This window comes from Erpetoichthys calabaricus, chromosome 1, assembly GCF_900747795.2.
Source record: "Erpetoichthys calabaricus chromosome 1, fErpCal1.3, whole genome shotgun sequence".
NCBI classification, from domain to species: domain Eukaryota; kingdom Metazoa; phylum Chordata; class Cladistia; order Polypteriformes; family Polypteridae; genus Erpetoichthys; species Erpetoichthys calabaricus.
Window position 1 is genome coordinate 158,572,942 of NC_041394.2, and position 25,788 is coordinate 158,598,729.

General features: G+C 35.9%; 1 protein-coding gene across 2 annotated transcripts in view; it reads right to left on the minus strand.

Moving 5' to 3' along the window:
- The window catches only part of fgd4a (FYVE, RhoGEF and PH domain containing 4a), a 334,505-nt gene that overhangs the window by 274,579 nt on the left and 34,138 nt on the right, over positions 1 to 25,788 (minus strand). Inside the window, exon 1 of one of the 2 annotated variants that reach the window (XM_051920345.1) lies at positions 7,755 to 7,773. The exons of the other annotated variant lie outside the window; for it this stretch is intronic. The gene's annotated coding sequence lies outside the window, so the exon portion shown is untranslated. Of the gene's footprint in view, positions 1 to 7,754; positions 7,774 to 25,788 lie in introns of those variants that run through there. 2 annotated transcript variants of the gene reach the window in all.

Sequence of the window (25,788 nt, forward strand, 5' to 3'; positions counted from 1 at the left end):
TTCAACCATTCTATGATCTGCTTCTCACAACTGAAGGCACTGTGGCTGATGTTACCTCACTTGCTGGCCAACCATAAGCGTTACCTGGTAGGTAACCAGCCACTCACTTCACTCCCTTATGGGAATCGAAACTCAGACGTCAGCGCTACAGGCGAAGCCCCTAAAATTGCGCCACGGCGTGTGGTTCATTTATTTGACAACATGTAGATCGGGGTAATTACAATCACGGCATTCGTAGTCTGATTCACAATCTGATTGTATGGGTGGTTACCTACCAGGTAACGTTTATAGTTGGCCAACAAGTCAGCTCGAAGTGATCACTCGAGTGAAGGCAGCTTCACAAAAAAACAGATCCTTAACAAACTGTTATTAGTATATTTTCCCTCAATTTAAAAAGGTTTTCTTTTCTTCTTAATAAAAATTTAAAAGCGGTACTTCGCCGGTGCGAAGCGCGTGGATTTGACCGACTGACACATACAGACATATTCATGAGTGCAGGTACTTCGGAAAGAAAGCACCGTGTAAACCTAAAGTTTAAATTAAGTTCATAGACCTACAAAAGGTTGCCATTCATTTGAGGCAAGATTGCTTTTCTTCTGTACAACTATACGTTGCATTCTCAAGAGTGTGCTTGCACGGCTTCGGATATAGATATATATATATATATATATGTATGTATGTCTATATATAAATATGTAAGCTTATAAGTACTGCCTTACTTCTCTTTAAGAAAGGAAGATGTAATGATACTTGATTTAAACGATTCCATGTCTTCCTGGGTTTGCTTAGCTTATTGTCAATATCTTTACACCTTTTTTTAAGACTTATTGACTGAAACAGGCTTTCACGAAAAAAGTTAGGGCTTTGCTACAGGATACACCCTCCACAAGTTAAGCAAGTAAAAATAAAATATATATTTCTGTTTTATTTAAACCTTTTAAGTTTGTATGCATAGCCCCATTTGGCTGTTTTATTTTTTTTTTCTTTCTTCAGTAATATTTAATCTCCTTAAAGAAAAAGAACATATCCATTTTACTTTTTTTGTTTCTCTTTAGTAATATTTTAGTGTAAAAGGATAACCAGTATTTAAACCTTTTATGTTACTTTATAAATTTATTTTACACAATGTTGAAAAATTAATAAGAAAGCTACATATTTTGGCAGCTGCTGCTTTAATTTTCAATGAAATGAAAAAACCTCTCCAAGAGAAAATGTCAATGAAGAAGAAACAGTTTGCACTATCTAAAAATGAGAAACCCTCATTTATAAAAGTTTGCTGCAGATGACTTAACTGAAAATAAATGAATAGTTCCTATGTGTATAATACATATTTATCTGTTTTACTTATGCCTTTATTCCAGCAACTTGCAACATCTGAGGTACAATTTGTTACATTACTTTTGTTTTTTGCAGCACAGGCAGGTGAAGTGACTTCCTCAGGGTCACACTGGTGTCAGTACCAGGATTTGAACTGACAAGCTCCGGGTTTACTGAAATATTACTGAAGAAAGAAAAAAAAACGAAAACGGGCAAATAGGGCTATGCATACAGATGTCCATCCATCCATTATCCAACCCGCTATATCCTAAATACAGGAGCCAATAAGTAGATATGTATATATACAGTATACATATATATATATATACATATACACAGTATATATCTATATCTATATATCTATATATATCTATATATATATATCTATATATCTATATATCTATATGTGTGTGAATGTATGTATGTATATATGTATGTCTATATCTATATATCTATATCTATATCTATATATATATCTATATATATGTAGATATGTAAATTTGTATATGTATATATATGTATATATGTATATGTATATATATATGTTTACATAACCTCTTTAACACACTACTTCTCCGCTGCGAAGCGCGGGTATTTTGCTATATGTATATATATATGTGTCTGTATGTGTATATATATATATATATATATATATATATATATATATAATGTGTGTGTATGTATGTATGTGTGTATATGTATGTGTATATATATATATATGTTGATATATGTATATATATGTGGATGTCTATATGTATATATATATATGTATATATGTAGATATGTGTATATGTAGATTTGTATATAAGTATATATGTTTATGTATATATATGTTTACATAACCTCTTTAACACACTACTTCTCCGCTGCGAAGCGCGGGTATTTTGCTAGTATTAAATAATCGAAACATTCTGTAAATTAATTCTCGAATTATAATTCGTTTACCGCATATAGTTTTTGCACTAATGTTGATGTTCACACGTTAGTGGTTACTGTATGCTATAATAGGTATATTTCCGTTCATCACCGTTTTAATAGTACAGTTAATTTAAAACTATGTGACGATGACTTCACACTTCTAATAGTATACTGTACACGTGGGAATTAAAGAATAAGATTGTATAGTCCACGCCACTGTAGAAGATACGTCCTGAACTTTAGCTCCTTTATTTAGTCTGATCTCATCCTTCACATGTGTAGTTAACCTACGATAGGGATGCGTGTTCTCAGGTCCTCCAGCCATTGCCAGCGATACATACAACGCAACAAGTCTGTGAAAAATCAGATTTTTTAATAAACAAGGATAAAACAGTTATTGTATTAATCCATGTTTACAGTTAGTGTTATGTACTGAATTAAGTCAACGCAAAGGAAACTGTAAAACAAAAACAGGCACAGGGCACAATAACACCCCCACCATCATTAAATTTGACCAGCTTCTTAAGTCTCTGAAACTAGCTGTACTCATGCGATACGGATCTAGCGTTATTTATTAAATAATAACGAGACTCTTTCAGAATCTAGCCAGGAAGTAACACTTAATATCGTTTCTCTTAAAATGAATAGCGTAAAAGCATTGATAAGTAAGGCATGAAAGCGTGAGGCGTTCCCAGCCACCGCCTACATATTTCCTGTGGCAAATACAACTTTGTTAATTGCTGTCAGATTTGTGCCATACTTTTTTCTTAATTAAAACAATACAAAACAGACGCAATGTGCTCCTTCAATTGTTTATTTTAGTTACATACTTAAGTCAAAAATTTTTTACATTTAAACATTTAGTGGTGTGATGTTTTGTGCTGTTGCCTCCCAGTTTCAGGGCTCTGGGTTAAAATCCCAGGGTATCCTCCGGGTATTCTGGGTCTAATGTCCCATCGCAAAATGTGAGATTAAATTAACAACTCTGAATCTACAATCTGAATGTTGCTATACCTGTGTGTATGTCTCTATGAACAGGCCCACTGATAAAGCAATTCTCTGTCTAGGGTCGGTTCCTGCCTCAAGCCCAGTGCTGCTGTGATAGTGCTCCAGTTCTCCACAACCCTCAGCCTAAATGGATTCAAGAATGGATGGGTATTTTTTTTAATTGCCCCCCCCCCCCCCCCCCCATTTATATAAATCTGTAAATGTGTCACTGGTCTGTTTACCCTCCTTACAACAGACTCTTACTGCTACTCAAATTTTAAAATTATGAACTCGTTTGGTGCACAAACCTCAAGGCAAAGTGGCACTAAGATTACTGACATCACCAATCATTATGAATAATTAACATATCCTAATGGTAATTTAAATAGATAACTTTGAAGGAAGCTTTTTTAAGTATAATATTAATTTCTAGGTCACTGTTTAAAAAGCAGCCTCCAGAATTCCATTTAATGGATGATCAGGCACAGTGAATTTAATTTTCTATATGAACAATAAAACTATTTAAACAAGGTGTAAATGCTGACTGAGGAATTGGCATTTTTACAGCCTGTGGATATTCAGTTTCTTATTAATTTATGCCAAGGTTAGAAAACTAGTCTTGAAAACGTTTTCTTTCAAAGCATACATTTGAAAGATGTATTATTATTAAGATTATTTGAAGATACAGTAGACAAAAAAAAGCGGGATTTTTTTTTTGTTAAATTATATTTCTTTTTTGTCTGTAGTCCAATTAATTACTGAGTTTTATTTCTGTAGGAAATTCAGAAAGGTGCTTATTCTTGTTGCCTAAATGGTGCAACATTTATACTGTGGGATTAAAAAACAATTAATATTTTTATGCAATCTTTTCCTTGACTGTTTCCAGCTTTTAAATGCAACCTACAAATGATATCTGAGCTTATACAAGTAGTACTTTGAAACAATTGACATGCGCCAATAAGCAAAACTTTTGGCTAATGAAATCATGTTTACTCCGATAGCTCAACATAGATGTGATCACATGGAAGCAAAAGTGTGCATTTTGCATGCCCTTAGGGTTTGTAATTTTTGCTTGGCACTGCAGATATTACTGCATATAACTCTTCAGGTTCTATTATGGTAATATTTGTCAAATTGTGTATGCAGAAAATCACACTAACCCCCCCCCCCCCCTTAGTTGAAATTACCTATATAATCAGTTTCTGTTGATTCAGCATTGCTCATTTAAGGTACAACTTTATGAAATTAGTTAGCTATGTCACAGGAAGTAATGAAAAAGAAAATGCTCAACTCTCACACAAAACAAATACAATTTTCAAGTTTAAATCTGCCTGCTGTAACTGCAATATAAGTGCAGCCTTATGCACATGAGTAAATGAAGTCATAACTTTTTGTTTCACTTGCTGTATCTCATGTTTGTATTAAGATTGCCTTCTTGTTTTAATTTGCCTTAACAACTTAACAGTGAAGTGCAAATGAAAAGGAAGCCAACAAAAAAGACAAGCTGATTTAGTACAATCTGCACATCAAAATGTTGGTCATGAAATACTTGTTTGAATAAAATTTGGAAAGTTGTCAGAAAACTATTTAAGAGGGATGTTAATCCATTATGGTCGAGGAATATTTTTTCACGTGTCTCACAAAGTATAATATACATTAGTAGAAATATGTGACAAGTCAGAAAGTAAAAAAAAAAAAAATTCTAAATTGTAAAATCATTGTAGAATTGTTTCATGCAAAGTTCTAAATTATAATGATAACTATATAAATAAAGATTCAGGTGTGTCTCTCTCTTTGTTGTTAAGAGTGCAAATCAATTGTACAGTATACTGACATAGGGAACAAAAACCTACTTTAACTACAGCTCTACGATTTAAAAAAAAAAACAAACCTGAAACTAGATAGAGGAGTTGTTTTAAAGATATCTGCTATATGATAAAATAAAATTGCTGTTCTAACATAATGTTTTTAAAAGTAACACTGGAATGTAACTGGTAAACTGTTACAGTAGTACTCATATCAAGGCAATACAAATACAGAGCATGGCTACAAAAATTGCATTTGATCTGCACTGTACCAAAGCAGTTTCTGGAACACTGAAAAGATGTGCTTAGAATTCACTGGTGGCCAGGACCAAGATTCGGTGAATTTGCCTTAGCATACAAACTCATTAATTTATCCAGACAAAAATATGAAATAATAATATTGGAACTTGCAGTATGTCTCTTTTTATATGGGGGACAGACAGTATAGCATGAAAAGCTAATTCACTATTATGATTTGGATAAGATAAAGTACAGCTGCCTTCTGTGCTAGGAATATTACTGCTACTGTAGGTTATTTGACTTCAGCACTTGGTGTTCATACAGATGATGGGAAAAATTGCATTATTATGCATGCTCTGCTCTCCCTTACTTTCAACTTTATAAGCCAACAGTTCTTTAAATCTGCTTGACAAATTAACCTCGCATGTATGAAATTGTGGGGTTCCTAAAAATGAACTTAAACTTTGAAAGTGTATTATTTTGTTCTGTAATGGAACATTACTTTATGTTAAATTACAGCCCTAAGGTTAGGGATAGTATTAAAAAAAAGTATAAACCACAGTGGGTAAAGAAAAAAGCAAAACAAAATAAGGCATATCAAAATAAATAATATGTATGTATTTGGATCTAAATAATCATTAATTAAAGGCAAACAAAAGAAAGAATATTTTTTAAAAACCCTTGATATACTGTAAAAGTGTCAAAATGGCATAATGTGAGGAGTCTTTATTACTGTTTTTGTCTTGATGATCTTCCTGTTTCATAGCTCAACTTAATATACATAATTTATTTATTTATTAAGGGAGGCAAAGCAGTAGCACTGATGCCTCAAAATAAGGAGACTAGGTTTAGTAAGCCATGCCACTGATACCATAAAAGTCATCGAGATCACAGAGAGGAAAGGAGTAAAAGGAGCCCACATACAACAGGGAGAACCCTGTGCTCCTTAAAAGACAGTATGTAGCCAGTATCCCATTAACAAGATTCATTTCCTGCAGTGATTCCACAGACTGCTAGAGGCGAACATTTACTGGCTACTCTGGAACTTTGTCTGGTTTTGTCTGGTTGTCCTTGACTTTTGATTTATTTCTTGGCTGTTACATGATGGGAAAGAGTTGAGAGGACTGCTAACAATAAGAAAGACTTGCACTTTTGAGAGAGAAACTGAAGGTTACATGAGCAGTTTTTTGTGTGGTCTTGGGAAAGTGAATGAGTTAACTCCCTCACTCATAAATCACCCATTTATCCAGTCCTAGTGGTCCTGTAGGAATTTGGTGTGCTTTTCTATTTGTTTGGTACTTTGTACTCCTCCTTGTGTTTTGGTTAAATTAAGTCATGTATTTAGATATTACTGTAAACAGTTTATGGCACTTTTTCAGAATTTGAGTGACCCCTAGTGGAGCTACCAGGAATTTGTTAAGAATACATATTAGTGGAAGAGTGAGCTTGTAGGGAGAGAGAGAAATATCATATGCTTTTGCTTAAAGTAATAGAGCAAAATGTTCCAAGTATAAATATTTAGTCATGAGAGAACAAATCAATCAAAAGAAGCTTGATCATGTAAAACAAACTACCCAGGCAATGTGGCAAAATATATTTCACAACTAATAGGTTCTAGACTTTCATAAAACAACATTAATCCAGAGTGCCTTATTATCGACAGTATATAGAACCAAATTACAGCTTGAGCTGCAGTACACCATAAAAAGTAGTTTGATGTATTTTTTACTTGGAAAAAAAATAACTCATAAAAAATGTAAACAGAATTACTTTTTTTTTATTTTATTTTTTAAAGAAGAATGTAACTCTGTTGTATTTGTGACCAAGCTGCTGAGTTTCAAGAAAAGAGTAATTTTGCAAAAGTAAAACATACAACTAATTGGCACATTCTTAATTTTAAAATACTACTTTGAGTTAAGAGACTAAGTATTGTACTGAGGTATCCATATTTTTACCATGAAGAAAAACAGAAAATGAAAGTTCTAATATGAAACTGCCAAAAACTTAACTTCAGAAATAAATAATAATAAATAATTAGTGTTTGTTGTCACAATATTACAGAAATCAGCAACATTTTATTTAAAAAAGCACATTTTCAGATGAACTGTAAAATATAAATACTGAAACCGGTAATTAAACAAATACCCTTAATCTACTCAAACTTTTCTAACGTTAACTTTGTCATACCTTTCAAAACCTTGTATGTGTCTTAATTTTGTAAGATGACTGGTATACTGCTGTGTGATCAATAAAAATATTTTAGCAACAGAAATTATTTTAGTGAAAAAGAAATAACTAGAACAATACCAGTAATATAATCATTGCTATTAGTGTTAATGCTGCAGTAGTAGCATTAGTATTAATAATATTGCTGGCAGAAATTAGCCTTGTATTATCAGATTGGCTCAGTAAAATCCTGCAAATGCCTTGAACTCTGTTTGCCTGCCCCTGTGGGAGAAAATCATATAGATTATCACATAGAGTTACCTTTGTGTTTATAAAACCAGTACTTCTGGCGCCGGTTCATCATCAGCCTCCAAAGAACTTTTAAGGAAATTAACCATGAAGAAAAAAGGCACAGTTTCATTTAGCTTGTATATAGTCAGGGAATTTTTGATGAGTTTTTTTATTGTCATAAAGATAATCCAAAGAATAATCCAAGATAATCCAAAAAAACTAACAGTCTCCCCAACTGGTAATCCATTTCTGATTCTTCTGATGGGATGGGGCAGCACTACACTTTACACTTAATTTGTTAATATTAAATTTGTATCCTGTTCACATACCCAACACTGTGCGAGTACAATACCAGTAAAGCTTACTTCCTTGAGAATGCCTGCTACTGGATTAGCAGTTACTTAACAATAGAAAATGAAAAACAAGAGTACATGCCAGCATCCGTAAAAACATCACCAGCAGTTTTTTTTTTTTTTTTTTTCTTAAAAGCAAAGAGGCTTGAAAAGCATAAATGCACAACACAGGCAAAGGCTTGTTGCAAAATGTTTCAGTGCACCAAATATACTATGCAAAAGGAAAAGAGATCTGAAATCAAAACAAACCTGACAAACTATTATTTTCTGTACTTACTACTGAAAAAGAAGGGTGGGGGGAAAAAAGAAAAATAATGCTTAAAACAGGTTGTTTATAACATTAGGAAATAATGATACTTAAGAATTTTGATGTATGAGTGTTTATTTCCTTTTTATTTTTTTACTTTGCAAAATGTATTCCCGTATGTGTCAAAACACAGTACGTACTCTCAGCTGTAACAATTGTGAACGACACCAACACCAGCTCAATTAAATGGCAACTAACATAACACACATCTCTGGAATGTGAGGGGAAACAAAGAGAAAACCCAGAACAGGTACAGATAGAATGTGCAAAGTCCAAAAAGAGAAAGATGGAGACCACAATCAAACACTACCACAAACATGCTGTCAACTGCTAATAATGCCCTGTTAAAGCAATATATAACTGAAATAAACCCAACATGGTAAAGCATCACCTTTAATTAAACTGTTTTCCCCAGCTTTGTCAGTGTGAAATGTAAATACTGTATATACTATAAAATTAAGAAATGCAGGATACAATGTTTGCCACTACTGGAAATTAAGTCATAATTTTAACAAAAAATATTAAAGAGACTGTCATGCTAAAAACCTTTATTTGCACTGAGAAAAATATGATTAAGCACATTATGTTTCAAAATTGGAGCACTACTAATTTACCATGGTTTTATAGGTAATAAATGAAACATGAAAATGAAGAATGCATCCAAACGGAGAGACAACTATAATTAAAACACAGGTTAAAGTTTGAGCACAATTGTTACTGGTAGCCCTCAACTTGGAAATATTTTTCCAGTTTTAACCCTTGATGTGAATAATTATGACAAAGTGTTGAATTCATGTAATATACCTTTAGTAAATTAATGAACTTTACTCACCATTGAACTTTCCGAGATTCCTAGTTGCAAAGACAACTCAATGCTAAATGCTAAAATGATACTGTAGACATTTAACATTTAGCTTCAGGAGCTTCGGTTACGTTCATGTATTGGGTATGCAGGCATAGCAGTGTGGTTGGGTAGAGACAGAACTTAAAATCGGTGCTTAAGAACCCTTTTCTACCATAGTTAACTTGTGACGTGTTCATCGATTATGTGACCTTCAAAACCAGATCAGCTTTTGGAAGTAAAGTGGGTGTGCACTTTTAGTGATCTCCATAATTTCAACATAAAAGTAGAAGTAAATTCTGCGGTGGGCTGACGCCCTGCCCGGCGTTTGTTTCCTGCATTGCGCCATATGTGGGCTGGGATTGTCTCCAGCAGACCCCCCGTGACCCTGTAGATTGGGATATAGCGGATTGGAAAATGGATGGATGGAAGTAGAAGTAAATTAGTAACAAATAACTAATGAACAATTTGTATGTTTTTTTCAAACCCAAGGCAGAAATGAAAGATGGGGATAGGATACCATTTGGATTACACACTCCTACACATATCTAAACTAACACTAAACCAGTTTAGAATTGCCAGTTAACTATTCCAGCTTATATTTCAGATGCTCACCGAAAACCTGACTACATGAAGCAAAACTCGCATCAGCATGAGGGCAGCACACAAAATTCATACAGATAGCAAACATGCCAGGATTGAAACAAAGAACTCCGAAGCTGTGAATAAGTAGTGCTAAACTCAGATGTCTGACCTGATGTCAAAATTATTGACAACAGTAGTACAGGTTGTTTAGATTTACAAAAATGCAGGACAGCAATGAAGACCAGATATTTTCAATAAGTACCTACACTGGACAAACCAGGCCACATTATGAATCTACCTATTAGAACATGCTTGAAATTGTCTTATACAGCAGAGAAAAAATAACGGCCGTTTAAAATTATAAACATGCTATAATCTCATATTACTCGTAAAATCTGTCTTAAAAATGAACAAAAATAATTCATGTAATACAATGTGGAAGAGTGGCACAGTTGTTAGCACTGCAGCCTCACAGCTCTGTAAGTCCTTGGTTTGGATCCTACACCCACAACCATTCATTGCCCATGTGGAGTCTACATATTTGGCCCGTCTTCTCCTGTAGGTTTTACTATGTAAACTTGATTTTTCTGCCACATCCCAAAATATACACAATAGGATAACTGGCCCATCTACACTCATCTAGTGTGAAGAAGTGTAGCTGTGTGATGACTGGCACTCAGTTCTGAGATAATTCCTGCTATGTGCCTACTTCTGCTGGGTTGACTGTTAGCATCCTGAAACCCTGAATTAGCAGGTTTGAAAATTAATGTATGGATGGAGGTAATAAGATTAAATAGAGAAATTTGTCAAGTATGTTAATCTTAACAGAGGTAACAAACAAAAATAACAGCAGGGTAGACCAATGTTCAGAACTTGTTTGGTATAGTCAAATGAGATGTAAAAGTTCCAGTTAAAGCAGACAACTTTGACACTGAAGCACAGGATATTAAGTGACTGGATAACAAATATAACTGACAGTGATACAGAAGTTTACATGGTTAAAAAAATCTATCTTGACATAAATTTTTACTCACAGAATTCTCTAAATTGTTGTAACACTGAAAAAATGTGTGGCATGTAGGCGGAGGGTTCAGAGACAAACAAAGGAATGTCTTATTCTGCTCTGAGCACTCTCTCTCTCTTTTGGTTGCTGTAGAACATAGACGGGAGACTAATATAGCAGCAAAATACCAGTTTAACAGCAGACACTCTATCTCATGCATTAGTAGTGAAAAGAAATGCAGAAAGACATAGCTAGGGCAAACAGACCAGGTGGGAAGAACAATGTAATCCAAGAAATCCATTTTCACTTAAAAAATTAGTTTGAAGAGTGTGAAATACAGTAAATCCTATTTACAGTGTATGAGTAAAAGTGATTTGCATGAAATGTGTTCTAGTAGGACAGTACCTTTTAAAACTGGCACTGCTATGAAAGTTCAAACACTTTCATGCTAGCACTCCAAACTGGGCCGTGCCTCACAATTTCTCAACGAAGTTGCTAATGTGGGTGGTTTTCATTACTTTTTACAAATCTGTGTTGCCTCTTTTAACTTAGCAAAAGGAATATACTCCTAAGGTTCAGACACTTTTATTACACTATTTATAATGCATTTCATAATTAAAGGATTAGTCAATTTTTAAATTGTCCTTCACCCATGCTTTGTTAGGAAGTAATGTTTGATTTTACTAGAAAATATATGCATTTTAAAAGCATAGAACTGCACACCAAAGAATAAGGGGAAAATACTCCTTCCTAAATTTTCAATTTTGCTGATAGTGTAATATTACTTAATGTTTAAATTGTATAGTAGGAGTACACTATACAAGAATATGAATGACATTTCTGTATTACAAAAATAATAAAACACTAGCATTGCAAAAGTTTAGAATAATCCATTAATGTTAATGATTTTCAGAAAAACTGATTGTTTTTTATGAACGTACCATTAAATTGATACAGAAATATAGGCATGACGTTACTAATGTTGCAAATGACTATTTCTGCTGGAAATGACCATTTAATAATTTATTTTTCACATATATGACAACAAATATATATTTCATATATTTCAGCAGCCGTTAATCCTGTGTCCTAATGGTAAACAACCTTAGTTCATTATTAATTAATTATACTTAAATGCTAGTTATTAAACAAATCTTCATAATTGTGTTAGCACAATTACAAAACCTGTTGTTCTCTTTAACAAAGCAAGTAAATAGTCTTGTCCCCCGAGTTGCAATGTGCTGGCATTGTATTTTCTGTTTAGAATTTGCCAAAACAAAACCACTTTCTCAAGAAGCCCGTCAGTTTATTTTTGTTTTACAAAATGAAAGTTATTCCATGTGACAAACTTCCAAGAAACTTAAACTTCTTACAAAGGTGTCCACTATTGTCTTTAGAGATAAGGGCAAACTGGACCTCACCAGGAAAAGAAAAAGGAACCCAAATGCACATCTACACTAGAGGATAAGTACATCAGAGTCTGGAGTTTAAAAAGCAGACAGCTGGCTACATCCATAGTAGATACATGCCAAACGCCAGTGTAATCCGCTGCAACAGTGAAAAGAAAAATTCAAAATGGAAAATAAAACACACAGTGGATTGTGGATTTCTAGGCGATTCCAAACATTTTCCCATTTGAGCCATTTCTTTACGTTTGCCGGTTTCAGGTTTTTCTTTGAAACTCTGACTCTGAGCTAATCATTCCAGAGTTCCAAACTCCATACTACAAGTAAATTGACCCTTGGTGTCTGTTGGGGAGATGTTCCATGCCCACCCACGGATACGTGAAAACCCCAAATACTGAGCCCTGATGGGGCCAGGAAGATATCCCAGTCCTCTGCTCTTGCCCCTCAAGGCTCAGAAGGCCCCATCACGAATGGGGTTCAATGGCATACTCCCACCTTTTGGTGTTGGGCAGGCACACATTGATCTATTCAGTGCAGCCAATGGAGATCTAAGAGTATCACAGACCTGTTATTGCTGCTGCATAAGAATTGTCACAGAATTTTTTTTCTAATGTGTATGGCAACGAAAAGGCACAAGTAAACTGCAGGGTTGCAAAATGAGTTACATATATAGATTCGGATAAGTGAATCCATAGCGAGGTTTTACTGTATTAAGCAAAAGTTATATTTATGGTGATACCATGAGCATGGATAATTTTTACACTGTGGATACTACACTGTGACTAACAGTGATAAGGAGGCTAGCAGGGTGGTTGGAGCAGGGGGATGTCAAAAACAGAGGACAACAGGATCATTCATGCTACATGCAGTTTAACAGGTGTGCATGTGATTAATCCAATTTCAAAAATTTATTCAATTTTTTTTTTTTTTTTTTTTTTTTATTTACTACACTTCTCTAGTCATGGGTGATTTCAATGTGGCCACTGGCACAGACAGTGGTGGCTATGAGGATTGTGTCAGTCCCCATGGGTCTGGCAACCATGGTGAAAGTGGCTCCATGTTCCTTGACTTTGCAAAAGGTCTGGGGCTACGGATTGCAGGAGATAGATAGATAGATAGATAGATAGATAGATAGATAGATAGATAGATAGATAGATAGATAGATAGATAGATAGATAGATAGATAGATAGATAGATAGATAGATAGATAGATAGATAGATAGATAGATAGATAGATAGATAGATAGATAGATAGATAGATAGATAGATAGATAGATAGATAGATAGATAGATAGATAGATAGATAGATAGATAGATAGATAGATAGATAGATAGATAGATAGATAGATAGATAGATAGATAGATAGATAGATAGATAGATAGATAGATAGATAGATAGATAGATAGATAGATAGATAGATAGATAGATAGATAGATAGATAGATAGATAGATAGATAGATAGATAGATAGATAGATAGATAGATAGATAGATAGATAGATAGATAGATAGATAGATAGATAGATAGATAGATAGATAGATAGATAGATAGATAGATACTTTATTAGTTCTAGCGACCCGAGCTGCATCATTGGATTTGGTACTCCAATACTGGTGATATGGTGAAGAAGATCTATCACATCCGTGTGGCCAGACACTAGAGGCAGGGTCTACAGAAATGCCTAGCTTATGAATTCTGACCACAGACTTGTTGTTGCTACTCTGAGGATTCAGCTTAGGTTCAGTAGGCTACCACCAACTAGGAGAATGAAGCTGGTCCTGGCCAGACTCCAAGATCAGGCTGTTTCTAAAGAGTCTGCGCGCAGATTGTGTGAGGTACGTATAGACTTGGGTGCAACTGCTGATCCCAATGTAATTTGGGAGACCTTCTGTGACAAGACGTTCAAGGTTGCTGAGGGATGTGTTAGTGTTACCAGTGTGTCCAGAAGGAGATGTTTTATCTCGCAGGGCAGAGAGGTTAACAACGAGAGGAGTTGTAGTGCATGGCTTGATGGCAACTATGGTCTGTACTAGGAACTGAGAAGGACGGCTGCGAGGGCTCTGAGGGCAGATAAGGAGGAGTTTGTTAGATGAATCTGTAAGCAGGTAACATACCATCTATGGTTTAGTGACCCACGTCCTGCTTGCAGAGGAATAGAAACACTACACACATCCAAATCTTTTCCTCGGAGAGTCATAGTCAGGGCAACTGATGGACTGGTCCTTATGGATGACACTCCAATGGTGACCCGCAGGGCTGGCTACTTTGAGCAGCTATTTAAAACTGATCCCCCAGCTAGGACGTTGGGCATCTATGGGTCCACAGATCTTGAGGCTAATTCTCCAATTAGCGGTGAACCACCCAATCTCATTGAGATTGCACAGGGGGTGAACCAGCTGAAGGTAGGGAAGGCTGCAGGGATCTGTTGTATCTGGGGTGAACTTCTCCAAGCTGGTGGTAAGACTGTCCTCCTTGCATTGCAAGCAATCTTTGCTTTCATTTGGGAGACGGTTGTCATCCTGACTGAAAGGAAAACGGATCTTGATCACCCTTCCTTTTCCAGATGGGGATAACAACTGTATTGCTTCAAGAGCTGGTTTTACACCCAAAAAGTCTACCATCAACCAAATCCTGGCACTGAGAATTCTCATGGAGTGCAAACCCGAATATCAGCAGAGTTTCTTCGCAGCCTTTGTCAATTTTTGTAAAGTGTTCAACTCAGTTGATCAAGCTGCCCTGTGGCACATCCTGAGACTTCATGGGATCCCCCTGAAGTTGCTGGATATCATGACCTGCCTGTACACCGGTACTGTGAGTGCTATACAGAGTAAAGGCAGAACCTCTACATTTTTCCCAGTTGATTCTGGGGTTCGTCAGGGGTGTGTTCTTGCTCCTACTCTGTTCAATACTTCCACGGACTGGATGTTGGGCAGAGTCATGGGGTCCAGAAGCTGTGGGGCATCTGTTAGTGAAGGAAGATTCACTGATCTTCATTTTGCTGACGATCCTGTGATCTTTGTGGAATCAATGGAAGAAGGGATCAGGGCCTTTAAATGACCTCTTGGGCACAGACATCAGCAATGCGTGTCTGTCTGCGGAGAGAGTGTTGACCTTGTCAAGAGGTTTACTAACATCAGCAGCAACATGCATGTCTCTTGTGACTCTTCCAGTAGTCAATAGACAGATTGGGAGAAAAATAGGGAAGGGGATAGCGTGAGGGGTGGGGTCGTGAGGTTCCGGGAAAGGGGTGTGTGGCGCTCCCAATATCTTTGCAACAGGACAAAGGTCCAAGTCTTTAGAGTCCTGGTGCTTTGTACCAGTGCATGCTCTCCAACCTGACCTGACCTATTTTTACACTGTGAATAACTGAAACTGTGGATGGAGAATCTACAGTTGAGGGGGAACACTGTGATTTAATTTTGAAACTAAGGTTAAATAATGTTCAATCACTGGGTACTGAAGAAAATTGTTTTAATTTAGGAATGAACAGCAAATGCAGAGCATAATATTTTGATATTAATACCATGTTTTATCCATTATGTTTCCATTTTTTTATTTATGTTTAACATGAAGTTAATTAAAGTAGGTAAACAAATATAAAAAACAATGCCAAAAAAGTCCAATCACATAAAACTAAATTTATCAGAAATGTAATTGGGAAGTGACACGGTCACCAAAAAATTATTTTCTAAAGAGCCACACTAAATTGTGTCAACTAAAATGATCAAAGTAAAGTAACATTACTGACGCATGGGAGGTATTCATTCTGGCAGGAGTAAATGGTAGAAGGAGCTAACAACAGCCTAAAGTAGAGATGACAGAGGTTATGTACCTTTGTCCCAGATATCCTGGCTGGAAGTAGAGGAAGCAGATGCTTACAAATTGAGTGAGATCATATCTAAACACAAAGCTAAAGCTTCCGCAGTTCCTTTTCTATAGATGCCATGGAGGCGTACTTTCAGGAATCCAAAATGCCAAAAGAAAAGTCAAACAGTATAACATATGAAATACTACAAGGAAACCAGAAGCCTCCTGGTTCAATTCCCACCTTCGATTCTCTGTGCCATTTTAAACTTAACCAGCATATGCTCCAACTGTACAAAATGTATGTAAACAGTTGTACTAAGTATCTGAACTTTTACCTTGAGATGCAGTTTGAGAGAAAGATGCTATTCAACAGCCATTTGTAGTAACAGGATGATCATGGACAAAGTATTCATTCTAATAATGAAAAAAGCACAAGCTCACACTTCTTCCACTTGCAATAAAAAAAAATGACACTCACTAAAGAATCAAAAGTTGTGAAGTATACTTCAATTCTGAACAACATGAAAGCCCTTATTGATTTTTTGTTTGTTCACAGCAACCGCTGATACTTGTGTCACACAACTGCCTCAAAACAAAATGTTAAGAGATAGATAACGGGAAATAATTAAGCACTTTATTAAGAATCTCAATTTTTTAATTATCTAATATAAATATATATATATATATATATATATATATATATATATATATATATATATATATATATATAATGTACATACATAATCCCAACATTAAAACATGAAATTATAAATTAATACATACAGTAAATCAAGTTTAATGTAGAATCAACACAAAGGAACTTAAAAAAAATAATGCATTGTTTAAACTTAAACAATGACCTTAAACCTGAACTTTTAACAACATATCACTTCAGCAAGTACAACCTGAATTTGAATGCCTTCCTGAAAGGCAAGTTGAAAAGAAGGCAAAAAGAAAACAAGGCCAATATATTAATTATCAAATTGGCATAGCAATGAGACACACATGTGTCAAAGTAAAAAAAAAAAAAAATGATTGAAACAACTGTTGACTTTGAATGCATGGCTGAAGATTGATTTAAGAAAGAATACAAAATCTCTTAAAAAAATAGCATACGTTAAAATTTGTGTTTAAATTCCATAAATATTATCCTCAATTGTTCAACACCATCAACAATTTGATAAATATACTCTACACAAGAGTTTTTCAACTGGTGTGCCGTGGAAATAACAGTATAGTGCCCCTGGGTGTTTCATTCTCACTGCCCTCTACACCTTTGCTCACACCGCACTGCTCCTTCTCGCCTGCTCCCATGCTGCAGCCACCCTGTGTGACTTCTGCACTCCGTCAACAAGCAAAAGCACTTCCACTCCAGCACCTTCCATACTCAAACCGGTCTCTCACTCTCCTTCCACCCTTTTTCTCAGGACTTTCTCCTCTCTGTGTTCAGTAGTTGTCCACACACATGACCCTCTGTATCTCAGCCTGATCATTATAGTATTATTGTTTTGTAATATAAAAAAAAAACAAAAACAAAAAACACACATGAAAATGCTGTCCTGACAAAAGCATTGCCAGAGACATTGTCGCATCCAGGGCCGGCAATAAGGGAAACATTTTTTAACACGTTAAACAGGCCACATTAATTGCAAAAATGAACATGGTAACTGTCCCAGGCCTAATACTGACTCACTCGCTCGCTCATAACTCATCCATCAACAAACATACTATTACCCATTTAGTAAAAACAATGAAATTTGGCAGGATGGTACATTTAGAGCAGCAGGTAGCTTGTATAACATTTCACTATATCAATATTTAGGGGTGGAGTGGTGGCTCTGAGGCTAAGGATCTGCGCTGGTATCCTGAAGGTTGCCGGTTCGAATCCCCGTCACTGCCAAAAGAGATCCTACTCTGCTGGGCCCTTAAGCAAGACCCTTAACCTGTAATTGCTCCAGGGGCGCTGTACAATGGCTGACCCTGCGCTCTGACCCCAAGGGGTATGCGAAAACTAACAAATTTCTAATACGAGAAATCGTTTAAGACGAAATAAAGAACAAAAAAAAAAAACAGGAAAAACTAAGTACCCCAAAATCTCAAAAGTGCCTTGACAGATTTCATTAAAATGTGTGCTTTATTTGTCGATATTTATTATTTATTAATATTATTGTAACTTACATCTGCTGCACTGCACTGGGAGCATGCTATATGCAAATGAAGGACACATCAGAACCGAGTGACAGGCCATGCAAATAGCACTACTAACCAATGGGGTAGATGGACAACTGAAGACAGGGAGGTGTCCTGGACAGAAAAAAAGTAGACTTGATCACTTTTTGAAATGGAAAGAGATAGTTCAGAGTAGCTTAAAGATGCAAAGCTCAGTGGTTATCATGAACTCTCATACTGGTTCTCTCTTTTTCTGTCAACATCCTGGCTTGAAATATTGAGCACTACAAAGCACCAACACAATGATGATCCTTGACCAATGGAGTTTTGGAAACCTTGGATACATTACAAAAGACTGAAAAGCATGATAACTGCTGAGCGGGAGGGTGGAATAAGCTGTGCAATAACAGCTGTGTGACAGTTCAAAAGTGAACATAGCACTCACTCCCTAAAGGAAACATACAGTAGCTGATTACCTGTTGTAGGACAAAGTAAGTGTTGCTCATCATGTAAGGTTTTTTTAGTGAAAGGCAAGGTCTATTAAGAAAGCAGATTTAACATAGAAGCAGACATAAAATCTATAATCCAGCTTCAGCTTCACCTTCCCCCTGCCTACATTCCAGAAAGAGGCTGCACTCTTTGTACCAGGGACATCCTACAGTCCATCTGATAAAAAAAAAAATGCGTAAATCAGTGTCATCTGAAATCTTTGCACAGACACAAATGTACCAAATAGACACTAAGCATAAACGAAGAGCTCTAATACAACTTGTGACAATCTGGATGAACAAAATAATGTGCCTATGAGAAGACACTGAGTTGTAACTGAGATTTATTCCAGTCACGGGACATTACACTTTCCTTCAAAAACCAGCTGCCTTCATATCTCATGGTAATTCTCTCAGACACTCCAAAAATTGCCTATTGTACTCTCTGAAACTAAAATGCTGATGAGCTGTCTCCTCATTGGGGAGCTGAAAACTGAGACCCCTTTCCAGACCAAGCCTGTGCCTATAACGGAGTCTAGCCTTGGAAGACTGAAAAGCAGCCTTTACTTCAAGAAGGGAACTTCTGCACCTAAACTCTTGTTCCAGAAAGAGTAATGCTGTTTCTAATAAAGTTGTAAAAGGCACAGCAAATAGCCTAGCTGAGGAAAGCACAGCCCCCCACAACAAAGGACCACGTAGTAAAGAGAAAAAGTGCACTTTAATGCAAGAAGAATTGTCCACTTGAACCCAGAGCAACAACAGCAACATTTAAACACATTGGAAAACATCCTTAAAAACTTGTCATCATAAAAATTGTTTAGGTGCGAAGATAAATTAGAACTGTAAATAGCCAGTACAAAGTCATCCTTTTCTAGGTTATATGTTTGTCTAGTCTGTTTTGTATCCCATCCAATATTTCAATATGTATATGCAGTTATGACATTTCTACAATACTTGTGTTTATCAATAAATTGTATTGTTCTGTTTCATAAAAACAAGTATGCTTCAGTTACCTTGATACAAGTGTAATGACCAGAGACCTGACGTGTGCAACAGAGAAAGTTATGGAAAATGACATAGGAGCCTTACCAAATTAATTACCAGCATTTTTGTAGGCAAAACAGAGCATTAGTTAACAAAGCTAAATTCTCTACTCATTTTCCAGCACTATTTCAGTTCAAAAGAATAGAATTTCCAGTAAAATTATGTTTTTGCAATGACCATCAACAAAAGCCAAGTCACTAGGAAAAGCAGGAATTGATCTAGTGCAGGAATGTTTCTCTCATGGACAACTGTGTATAGCATGTTCAATTGTAAGAACCTTCAGTGATATTATTATTATTTGACCGATGACTTTATCTAAGTTGACTTTCAGCATTAAAATACAACTGGTTACATTTATTTTGTTTTTCCAATTGGGGTTCAGGCAGGTGAAGTGATTTGTTCATGGTCACACAGTGTCATTAGAAACATTTCAACCCACTACAAAAAACTACAAATATTGTAGAGAGAAAAGCATTTCTAACATTACCGATTAACTGACAGCTGTTGCCTTATTAAATTTCCTGAGTAACACAGCTAGTTAATGTATTAACTTTTATTATTTAATTAATTACTTTGATATAACTTTGCACATTTCTGCAAGATTTTTATTTCCACCTCTATGTATTCTGAAATATTTTCCAATAGGCATACATTGTCATTACACAGAGCATTAGCCATAATTTCTAATATGTTTTATGCTGTGTTCCAAGCTCTTAAGCTTCATAATGATGGTAATGAAGGGAATGCAATTTGTTTCTCACAGCATTTGCATCTGTACAAGTTCTGCTAGTTCATTTGAAATATTTGAAAATATTTAAATGTTCTTAGTCATATGTGAAGGAGATTCTTTAACATAAGTAAATAATTAAATTCAATTTAATTCAACTATTTCAGTATAGCACTCTTCAACAGGCGCAATCTCTGAGCACTGTAACAAGTTGACAGGCAGAATACAATTTAAAACTTTACAATTTATGAATTACATAATGCACATGCATACAAATACACACACTTTCAACATAATTGGACTATAAAATAATATCACAATGGTCAAGTTACTTGGAACTTAACTGTTTCAGCAATGCTTAAACTGATGCAGATTTAATAAAATTATCAAGATGTGGACAGAATATCTCTTGCACTTTCCTCGGTGTTCAATTTAGAGAAACTGTAAGATTAGTATATTAGATTAAGAATTACAGAAAGTATATCACAGTTTAAACTGTGATCTTTTATTGATGAAGGTACATATTACTAGACTAGGTCAGAATTTTGTTTATTGGGTAAGAACCAATACACTGTCTGAACTTAAAAGTTTTATAGTTGATAGTAAATCACATTCTTTTCACAAGGTGATGACGTACAGCATCAAACCATAACACCCATTTCCGCTTAGGATGAACACAGTGTGTCAGCAGTTGTTAAAGTGGGCAACATTAGAAATAATAATGCCGAAACTGGACCCTCATACTTTCTCTAACAGTGGAGACATATTTGAAAGGTATGATTCTTATTGGGGTGAAGAAAAAAAAAAACATGTCAGGTATAAAGAGTTTAAACAGCAGAAAATCAAATTTCACTAAGAATTACAACAATAGCATATATGAGGTGCAGTCAGAAACAGTGGCACATCTGATTGTAGCAAAGAAAGCTTTTTTATTACCCAGAAGAATGTACGCTGTGAAAGGCAACGAAAAAAGGCACTTTGTAGACACAGATGTTAGGGAAGAGACACATTTATGGATGGTGAGTTTTAATATATTGAAAAAAATTTAACCAAATTTCATTTACAACCACAAATCTAACTACATGACATCTGCCTTTTCACATATTTGTCCCCTTAAATATTAATTTTTGGCCATTTACAGGTGGTGCATTAGAAGCGCTGCTGCCTCGCAGTCAGGAGATCATGGGTTCACATTCTAGGTCCTCCCTAGAGCACTTTGAGTAATAACAAAAGCACTATATAAATGTAAAGAATTATTATTATTTGTTCTGTAACTGGGATTAAGTAAACACTATACTAAAGTAGAGACCAGACAGCTGCCGCTGGTGTCATTTATGTGTGTTGTGGCAAGCGGCTGGGGGTGGTACCCAGCCGGGACGCCCGGGAGGACCGGAGGAGGGCTCACGCCTCATCCAGACCACGAGGGGGCGACTGCCCTGGTTGTTTTGGGAACCACGGGAACTGAGCTTGGAAGCTCAACCCTATAGGGGCCCGTGGTCACCGCCAGGGGGCGCCCCAATGCTTGTGGAGCCCTGGCCCTCAGCACTTCCACCACACCCGGAAGTGCTGGGGGGAAGAAGACCAGGGACACCAGGTGCTAATCGGGAGGCACCTGGAGTCACATCCGGGTGGGGATAAAAGGGGTCGCCTCCTTCCGTTCGATGGCTGGAGTCGGGAGGAAGAAAGATGGAGCTCGGGAGGAGAGGAGTGGAGGCGGACCAGAGGAAGAGGCATTGACAAGAGGCCTGGACTTTGGGGGAGCTTTGGGGGTTGTGTGTGCACCGTGTAAATAGTAGTCGTGTATATAAACGTGTTGTGGGTGATTTAAACATGTCTGCCTGTCTGTGTCCGGGCTGTCTTCCACAGTGTATTCAGTATGGTCCAGTAAATTACACAAGAGGCTGCAGTGATATAGTGTGGATAGCTGAGAAAAAAAAATGTCAGAATGCCAATTGCTTGTAAAGGGAAATCCTAGATGAAGTTAAGAGTAGGCCAAAGATCAAAGCACACATTGAGTTATAACCATAAAGAAATTTGCAAGGTGAACACTGTACTCAAAATGGTTCATAAGCTTCAGGAGAAAACACGAGAAAATAAGCAAAAGACATGAACTAGAACAGGTATGCAACGTAATAACTGAGTGATGAACAAGTGCCAGAAATGTATTTAAATAACAAACTATACTATGCTCAAGGTGACGGATAAGCAATTACTGCTACAAGGCAGTAACGCAGGAGTTATGGAGATTGGCATGAAAGTATTGGGTGCAACTGCAAAAACATTAACAGTCAACATAGCAAATCTTAATGAATAAAATTAGCTGCACCACTTTGCTGAATCTGGATGCCTGAATAGTGCAGAACCCAAATTAAGTATTTAAATATTAAATGAAAAGATGTGTTTCAATAAATAGTTCAATATTAACCTTAAGAGCTTTTAAGTGAGTTATACTGTAATATACTTGACTAGGTTTCTTTCTGTCAGCATGTGGTATGCACAATGCATTTTTAAATTTATCAGCTGCAATACTAGGAGTTGAGTACGACATGACAAAAAAACAGAAGAAGTAAAAATAAAGAAAAAGTGTTTGTAACCTGTCTAGACAACAATTTACACCTTCAGTTGGGCATTTATTGCTAGACTGTCGCTAGATTCTAAGTAAACACGTGTCTGAAGAATTACTTCACTCCTCAGTTTTGGGTTTCTTGGACTCAATTCAGGAAAAACAAATTTGTAGTCAAGCAGATACATTTTAAGACATGATAAACTTTAATAAGACTACTGGAGAACGAAGAGTTAAGTAAAGAGGCCAGAAGACAAAGTTGTCAACTTATTTTAAGAGTTCTGAAAACTGAGTGCTAAGAATAGAAGTTTAAATAGTTCAAGCACTGATTTTACCTTTTCTTTATACAGAGGCAATCTAAAATTATATGAAGACTTTATATGATCTTGAAAACTACATTACACTATTCTTTAGCACAGATTTATTTAACATACTCAGGTTTTTCACTTTTATTGAACACACACAAAATGCGTATTAATCTTTGGAATGCACCAATAATGTAATTACAAAAGAGGCAGCAGTTCTAACCAGCATTACACTGTATCTACACAAACTAAGACATTTCTTACAGTTCAAATATAAACACACATATAAAGTGAATCTTTAAAATGATTAAATTATAACTGTTACATACTTATCCTTTCTTGTTCATTTTGAACTGCTGTGAAATTTAACTAGAATGACAGCCAAACTGCAACTCTAAAGGAGAACCGGTTGGGCATTGTACTGGAAAATACAGTAAGCAAGTAAGCCCAGCAAATACATGGAGTTTGAATAGGTGCCCAGGGGTGCAGTTCTAAGACAGTTGTAATATTGTGGAGTTTCTAGGAAGGCACACCAAAGACTATACCTTGGAGGCATGATAAGAAATTCCCATTTAAATCAAGGGGCAACAATATTTCTTTAGAGAAGTATTCTTTAAAAAAAAAAACAAAAAAAAAAAAAACCCTTGTTTATAGTAATCTAGGTCAACTCCAGGCCATAGGAAGTTGACCAAACAGCTTTCCAAGAAAAACACAATATATATTCATAAGCAGGATCTCAGAAAAAACTGAGGGCTATGCTTGCAACTGATTGCACAAAAAATTTACAACATTACAGTACTACTACTTTTTAATACTATTTTGACACAGAATTAAAAGTACTTACAGAAATTACTAGGAGTTCCTCTCTTCCCCGTAGACAGACTGCAAGTACAAACCTGCCAGTTGTTAGGAGTGGGAAAGGAAATTGAAGCCTTGTTCTCAGCATCACCAGTTGTGCAACATTTTCAACCAACTTTGCATTTTGTTTTGTTTTATTTTCCATATATTTTAATTATAATGATGACTGTGATCTTTTCTTAATATTTTCTCTGTTCTTCTCAGTTTTCCTTTTTTCTTTTAGTGTCTTTCAAGCTTTCTCCACTCCACTGAAACCATGTGTGTGTACTTGTAAAAGTACTTGTACATTTACAAATGAGCACAAATACATCTTTAAAAGTGTGAGGAAACAACAGACTTTACCTCCTCAGAACCAGAACATGCAGTAGGTACCTTCTGTGCTGAAGGGCTAATACTTTTGTTTAAAGTGCTTAATATATATATGTTATGCAAATGTCTGTAGACCTGAGATAACAAATACTGTAAATGGTTGTAACAAATAACTCCCTGACATTACAGCTATATTTACATGTAGATGGTATATGTATTACCAGTGTGACGTTTACAATGTTCAAACAACTACTCTCAACATTAGGTAGCACGGAGTACAAGGCAGAAGCCAACCCTGAACAGCAGCAATCCACCAAAGCACGTATCTGCACATACACTCTAACACTTTTGTGATGATTCACTAATTAAACTGCCATTGTGAAATTCTGAAACTTTACAAGACTAAAAAAAGCTAGAACAAAAAAAAATTCTATTAAAAAGTGGCAGGGAAGCTTCAAAATGAGATGCTCTTAAAAAATCTGAATTGACCCATTATTAAAACTGTTGCACTCTGGTCAATGACAAGTAAACATACATTTAATGTATAATACCATAATTATCTATGTGTATGGCAGCAGGAGTATTTTTTTCATATAACCTGAAGCTGCAGGTCTTATGTCTTTGCTTCCAGAGGAATGTTCATTAAAGTGGTTTTCACAAAATGGCTGCTGTAGTCAAATTAGATTCCCCTGTGGACATACTGAAGACATTAAGTAACACATGGACCACATTAAAAACTATTGGCTTAAGAGGTTTAGGAAAAGTAGTTTTTTTGCATGTAAATGCAGTCACACATTTGCAACATAAGGAAACATTTAAAATATCGAGAATGTCATATAAGATGTTCAATTTAGATGCTTTCAAGTTATGACAAGTTTCAAACATTTTCCTCACACTTTCTGGAATGATGACCATTGCAGCTATCAGAGATGTACAGTCCAATAACTATAAATTAGAAACTGCTCACTTGGGATACTCACAACATGACATCAGTATATTGCACATTACAAGACTATACCAATAAGAATAAATGGGAAAAAAAATTCTTAATTCTTAATTTCAGGTGTAGGCAGGTGTCCCATCAGGGATGAAATGAGGCTTCTTACCTTACTGGGAAGCCAGCCAATTGCATGAATAAGAAGAAAGGCAAAGAACATCCTACTTTGGCTCTGTGGCTGGTAAAAGATGTTCATGTGACAGTGGGTACACTGATGCCCCAGCTGGGATGGACTTAAGACCCTTACGCAGACTGGAGGCCAAATGGAAATGTGCCTTGTCGCTGCACATGATGATGGCATC